Source organism: Protomyctophum bolini, assembly GCF_963924005.1.
Source record: "Protomyctophum bolini genome assembly, chromosome: 18".
NCBI lineage: Eukaryota > Metazoa > Chordata > Actinopteri > Myctophiformes > Myctophidae > Protomyctophum > Protomyctophum bolini.
The window spans coordinates 2,060,329-2,067,828 of NC_137879.1; the positions used below are offsets into that span (position 1 = coordinate 2,060,329).

At 50.1% G+C, this 7,500-nt stretch overlaps 1 protein-coding gene across 1 annotated transcript in view; it reads left to right on the forward strand.

The window, feature by feature from the left end:
- LOC308332989 (protein TANC2-like) overlaps nt 1-7,500 on the forward strand; it is a 168,238-nt gene that overhangs the window by 108,078 nt on the left and 52,660 nt on the right.

A 7,500-nucleotide genomic window follows, 5' to 3' on the forward strand; every position in this document is an offset into this window, starting at 1 on the left:
GCTGTGCTTCCATTGACACTGAACGGTATAGACCGCATCTTTGCATCTTCCTGTCGCTGTGCTTCCATTGACACTTAATGGTACAGACCGCATCTTTGCATCTTCCTGTCGCTGTGCTTCCATTGACACTGAATGGTATAGACTGCATCTTTGCATCTTCCTGTCGCTGTGCTTCCATTGACACTGAATGGTACAGACCGCATCTTTGCATCTTCCTGTCGCTGTGCTTCCATTGACACTGAATGGTATAGACCGCATCTTTGCATCTTCATGTCGCTGTGCTTCCATTGACACTGAATGGTACAGACCGCATCTTTGCATCTTCCTGTCGCTGTGCTTCCATTGACACTGAATGGTACAGACCGCATCTTTGCATCTTCCTGTCGCTGTGCTTCCATTGACACTGAATGGTAGACTGCATCTTTGCATCTTCATGTCGCTGTGCTTCCATTGACACTGAATGGTAGACTGCATCTTTGCATCTTCATGTCGCTGTGCTTCCATTGACACTGAATGGTATAGACTGCATCTTTGCATCTTCATGTCGCTGTGCTTCCATTGACAATGAATGGCAGACTGCATCTTTGCATCTTCATGTCTCTGTGCTTCCATTGACAATGAATGGCAGACTGCATCTTTGCATCTTCATGTCGCTGTGCTTCCATTGACACTGAATGGCAGACTGCATCTTTGCATCTTCATGTCGCTGTGCTTCCATTGCCACTGAATGGCATAGACTGCATCTTTGCATCTTCATGTCGCTGTGCTTCCATTGACACTGAATGGTATAGACTGCATCTTTGCATCTTCATGTCGCTGTGCTTCCATTGACACTGAATGGTATAGACTGCATCTTTGCATCTTCATGTCGCTGTGCTTCCATTGACACTGAATGGTAGACTGCATCTTTGCATCTTCATGTCGCTGTGCTTCCATTGACACTGAATGGTAGACTGCATCTTTGCATCTTCATGTCGCTGTGCTTCCATTGACACTGAATGGTAGACTGCATCTTTGCATCTTCATGTCGCTGTGCTTCCATTGACACTGAATGGTATAGACTGCATCTTTGCATCTTCATGTCGCTGTGCTTCCATTGACACTGAATGGTATAGACTGCATCTTTGCATCTTCATGTCGCTGTGCTTCCATTGACACTGAATGGTAGACTGCATCTTTGCATCTTCATGTCGCTGTGCTTCCATTGACACTGAATGGTAGACTGCATCTTTGCATCTTCATGTCGCTGTGCTTCCATTGACACTGAATGGTAGACTGCATCTTTGCATCTTCATGTCGCTGTGCTTCCATTGACACTGAATGGTATAGACTGTATCTTTGCATCTTCATGTCGCTGTGCTTCCATTGACACTGAACGGTATAGACTGCATCTTTGCATCTTCATGTCGCTGTGCTTCCATTGACACTGAACGGTATAGACTGCATCTTTGCAGGTGTGAACGCAGCGAAGGACAGAGCTTCACACTGCATTATTCACCTTGCTGAGTCACTCTCTCTAGACCACGTCCATCCCACACACACACACACACGCACACGCACGCAGGCACGCACACGCACACGCACCAAGCAGCATGTCGTTAAGAGGTTTCCCGGCGTCGGCAACCTCTTAACTCCGTATTGCACGTGTGCGTGTTTTGTCGTATATTAACGCCCCGCTACTTGATCAAAGCTACAGCGTCACATAACGAGCATGGAGGGGAGGGGGAGGGGAGGGGGAGGGGAGGGGAGGGGAGGGGAGGGGGAGGGGAGCAGCAGATCCACGGGGTCGAAACACGGCACCAATTGTCACGTCTCGTTGACACCTTGTGCTGTTTTCTGTTTTCTTCTAAATCCTGAAAAGCCACAGTTTTCCTCCCCTCTCCTCTCCTCTCCTCTCCTCTCCTCTCCTCTCCTCTCCTCTCCTCTCCTCTCCTCTCCTCTCCTCTCCCCTCCCCTCCCCTCTCCTCTCCTCCCCTCCCCTCCCCTCTCCTCTCCTCTCCTCTCCTCTCCTCTCGCGGGGGACAGCAGACTGCTGGGCGAGTGCTGGCGCTTTGGCATGAGGGGGTCAGATCAGATCAACATATGGAATGATTATTATTCTGTACTGGCCATACATGGAGCAGGCCTTGAGCGTACAGGGTTTGATGAGGTCAGATCGACATAAGGAATGTGAGAACACAAGGCTGTGTTTCCCTCTCTCGCGCTGAGCAGCAGACGGACTGCGCTAGCTTGGCTGTGAGGAGCTGAGAGCAGCGGCAGCAGCACAAGGTGACCTTAACTCACAGCGAGGGAAGTTAGACGCCTCTGTGACTGCACGTGGCTGCTAGCATGGAGGCTAGCAGTCCCTCCCTGCTAGCATGGAGGCTAGCAGTCCCTCCCTGCTAGCATGGAGGCTAGCAGTCCCTCCCTGCTAGCATGGAGGCTAGCAGTCCCTCCCTGCTAGCATGGAGGCTAGCAGTCCCTCCCTGCTAGCATGGAGGCTAGCAGTCCCTCCATGTTAGCATGGAGGCTAGCAGTCCCTCCCTGCTAGCATGGAGGCTAGCATTCCCCCCCTGCTAGCATGGAGGCTAGCAGTCCCTCCCTGCTAGCATGGAGGCTAGCAGTCCCTCCCTGCTAGCATGGAGGCTAGCAGTCCCTCCCTGCTAGCATGGAGGCTAGCAGTCCCTCCATGTTAGCATGGAGGCTAGCAGTCCCTCCCTGCTAGCATGGAGGCTAGCATTCCCCCCCTGCTAGCATGGAGGCTAGCAGTCCCTCCCTGCTAGCATGGAGGCTAGCAGTCCCTCCCTGCTAGCAGGGAGGCTAGCCTAGTGTATAGGCCAGAGCCATAGAGTAAGACAACTGCGTTCACTTCTATTGGCTTCAGTCCAATGGAGGCTCTCCTACATAGACTTCTATTGGCTTCAGTCCAATGGAGGCTCTCCTACATAGACTTCTATTGGCTTCAGTCCAATGGAGGCTCTCCTACATAGACTTCTATTGGCTTCAGTCCAATGGAGGCTCTCCTACATAGACTTCTATTGGCTTCAGTCCAATGGAGGCTCTCCTACATAGACTTCTATTGGCTTCAGTCCAATGGAGGCTCTCCTACATAGACTTCTATTGGCTTCAGTCCAATGGAGGCTCTCCTACATAGACTTCTATTGGCTTCAGTCCAATGGAGGCTCTCCTACATAGACTTCTATTGGCTTCAGTCCAATGGAGGCTCTCCTACAGAGACTTCTATTGGCTTCAGTCCAATGGAGGCTCTCCTACATAGACTTCTATGGCTTCAGTCCAACGGAGGCTCTCCTACATAGACTTATATTGGCTTCAGTCCAATGGAGGCTCTCCTACATAGACTTCTATTGGCTTCAGTCCAATGGAGGCTCTCCTACATAGACTTCTATTGGCTTCAGTCCAATGGAGGCTCTCCTACATAGACTTCTATTGACTTCAGTCCAACGGAGGCTCTCCTACATAGACTTATATTGGCTTCAGTCCAATGGAGGCTCTCCTACATAGACTTCTATTGGCTTCAGTCCAATGGAGGCTCTCCTACATAGACTTCTATTGGCTTCAGTCCAATGGAGGCTCTCCTACATAGACTTCTATTGGCTTCAGTCCAATGGAGGCTCTCCTACATAGACTTCTATTGACTTCAGTCCAACGGAGGCTCTCCTACATAGACTTATATTGGCTTCAGTCCAATGGAGGCTCTCCTACATAGACTTCTATTGGCTTCAGTCCAATGGAGGCTCTCCTACATAGACTTCTATTGGCTTCAGTCCAATGGAGGCTCTCCTACATAGACTTCTATTGGCTTCAGTCCAACGGAGGCTCTCCTACATAGACTTCTATTGGCTTCAGTCCAATGGAGGCTCTCCTACATAGACTAATATTGACTTCAGGCCAATGGAGGCTCTCCTACATAGACTAATATTGACTTCAGGCCAATGGAGGCTCTCCTACATAGACTTCTATTGAGAATGAGGACGAGTCCTGGACCGGAAGTAGGCAGAAATGCATTGGTCCCAGGTGGCAACAGCCCAGCTTTAATGATCTTAAATCCATTTTTTTAGATAGTTTCGTAGTAATAGTACAACATGAACATTACAGAGACGTTAGCTGTTATACTGTACAATATTCTTTAAAACAGTTGTCATGTTGAACACGTGCCTAAAAATGCTCTTATTTGCGCCGCCCCTCGTTGAAAACAATGTATTTCCAACTCCAGCTTGTCTCAGTTCAGGCTGCATGAACAGCGCTGGGTTTCTGCCCTATGGGAGGTCTGGGTATGTGAGGTCACCACCGCACCCGCCATGAGGGGAGGGGGGGGGGGGGGGAGAGAGAGACACTAGCCGCCAGGCAGGAGAGCATAGAGCTGCAGCTGTTTGCATGGATTCCTGTCAGGGATGGTGTGTGTGTGTGTGTGTGTGTGTGTGTGTGTGTGTGTGTGTGTGTGTGTGTGTGTGTGTGTGTGTGTGTGTGTCTGTGTGTGTGTGTGTGTGTGTGTGTGTGTCTGTGTGTGTGTCTGTGTGTGTGCACACACAGCGTAGCAGATTAGCCACAGCCCAGTGCGTTGCAAGCTTGCTGCACCCCTGTGGTTGACACCTACACCACACACACACACACACACACACACACACACACACACACACAACTCCTGCTGGTGGTAGTGGACTTGTGTTAAAGGTGAAGCCGTTTTCCTTGCATGTTCTTCTTGTTTTGGTTTGTTATGTCAGACTTTATTTTGTTTTTTGTTGCTTCTTAGAACACGCAACACGTTTTTTTCCAATGTGTCATATTTCTATTGGTTGTTGTTGGTTGTCATGGCTACCAGTTCCCACCTGATGTCGTGTGGGAGTTCTGATTGGTCCAGACCGTAGTGAATAACTGCTAGTTTACACAAAGTCTTAAGAGGAGGACTCAAGTCTAAGATGTACAGCTCACCAGAAGTAGTGTGGTCTCCCTTGTATCCTCCAAAGAGGATGATACGATCTCCCACAATGCAACAGCACATCCTACACATTGGATCTGGTCCTTTCCCCTTGGGCTCAACCTTCTTCCAGGAGAAGGTCTCTGGACTGAATTTCCACACATCATTGAAGGTCTGTCCATAGTTCAAGCCACCAAATATGTACAGCTCTCCATTGTAGGTAAAGGCTGAATGCTCACAGCGTCTTTCTGGAAGAGGCTGTGCTGAAGGTGTGCTCAGCCAGAGGTCGGTCTCTGTGTCAAACATTCTGATGGTGTTGCAGCACTGACCCCCCCTCCAGCCCCCAAATACAAACATATGTGTCCCGATGATGGTAGCAGAGTGACACCATGAAGCAGGAGGTGGAGTTCCTCTGGTGTTAATTAAACTCCAGACCATTGTGCTGGTGTCCAACTTGTACATGTCATTAGTGTCTCTAGTCTGGGTCCATCCTCCATGGATAAACATGACCTTCTCCAAAACACAGGCTGAGTGGTAGCTCCTCCCCTCTGGAACTGTCCCAGAAACCCTGGATTTGAACCATCTGTAGGCGTCAACATCAAATGCATAAAGCACATTGCAGTACTCCCCTAACCGGTATCCTCCCCATATGTAGACTGTATCTTCAACCAACACAGCTGTGTGGCCAGAGCGCGTGGATGGAACCTCTAGGGGGCGTCCTCCTCCTCTTCCAGAGTTCACTGGGGTCAGCTTCCTCCAGCATAAAGACACTGTGTTGAAGACGTGAACATCAATGTGATCACTGTCTCCTCCAAAGCAGTACAGCTTGTCCTGCAGAACCACAGCTGCATGGAGACATCTCTCTGCTCCTCCTTTCAGATGGACGGTCCAGCGGATCATTCTAACGTCACAATGTCCTTGATTCTCTGTCCCACAATGCAGTTCTGTCTCTCTCTGTCCCACAATGCAGTTCTGTCTCTCTCTGTCCCACAATGCAGTTCTGTCTCTCTCTGTCCCACAATGCAGTTCTGTCTCTCTCTGTCCCACAATGCAGTTCTGTCACCACACGCCACCTCTTATATCACTACAGCGGTACAAATGTCACATGACGCCTACGGCCAATCCGTGAAGCCCGCGTGTTGCGTTGGCCAATCAGGGAAGCCGATCGACCTTGTGACGTAATTTGACTAAAAGCAGTGGACCACCATAAAAACGTGCCCCTCGACGCACAGGTCTCCACCAGGGCAGGTCAGGTTGTGGCCTCCTGGTGGCGCTATAATAGGACAGGTCTCAACCAGGCCAGGTCAGGTTGTGGCCTCCTGGTGGCACTATAATAGGACAGGTCTCCACCAGGGCAGTTCAGGTTGTGGCCTCCTGGTGGCGCTATAATAGGACAGGTCTCCACCAGGGCAGGTCAGGCTGTGGCCTCCTGGTAGCGCTATAATAGGACAGGTCTCAACCAGGGGCCAGGTCAGGTTGTGGCCTCCTGGTGGCGCTATAATAGGACAGGTCTCCACCAAGGCAGGTCAGGTTGTGGCCTCCTGGTGGCACTATAATAGGACAGGTCTCCACCAGGGCAGTTCAGGTTGTGGCCTCCTGGTGGCGCTATAACAGGACAGGTCTCTCCACCAGGGCAGGTCAGGCTGTGGCCTCCTGGTAGCGCTATAATAGGACAGGTCTCAACCAGGCCAGGTCAGGCTGTGGCCTCCTGGTGGCACTATAATAGGACAGGTCTCCACCAGGGCAGGTCAGGCTGTGGCCTCCTGGTAGCGCTATAATAGGACAGGTCTCCACCAGGGGCCAGGTCAGGTTGTGGCCTCCTGGTGGCGCTATAATAGGACAGGTCTCCACCAAGGCAGGTCAGGTTGTGGCCTCCTGCTGGCGCTATAACAGGCCAATGTGAAAAGGGTGCCATTTCTTCTCACGCCTTGGATGGCAGGCCTTTTTTTTCTTCCAAAAAATGTGTTTTGCAAAGATCCACCTGTTGGTGGCGCTATAACAGGCCGATGTGGAAAGGGTGGCATATATTAGGTAGGAAAGTCTGTGAAAGATTTCACGTAAATTGCACGCTGCAATCTGGAGGAGTGATATAGCAAACATCAAAAAGTCGGCCTCCTGGTGGCGCTATAACAGCCGTTGTCGAACCTTTGGGGCAGAGGTTCATCGTTGGCATCCAGGGAGGGTTTGTGCAAAATTTGGCACCAATCAGGATTAAGGATGCTGTTATGCAGCGTGGCTACGTCCTGGTATAGGAATGCCCAATAAGCCGGGAGCTGATAAGGAGCCGATGAGGCAAAATTCGGCAAAATTCTGTTCAGTGTCTGCGATAATCGGCAGTCGTCGTCGTCGTCATATATGTCATATATGCTAAGACATTGATTTATTTGTATTTATTTTTTCGTTTTCTCATGTCATGTGAAAGCAGGGAATCGTAGCTTCAAATTGACCTATTGGTTGTTCAGTTTGACCCACCAGTTTTGGAGATTTGGCTTATAGAGTAATGTCTTGCAGAGAAACAGGCGTGAAAGGTTCACTTCTGTGGACTCTAACATTACACCTAGCTACATGTTTAAGCATTTATTTCA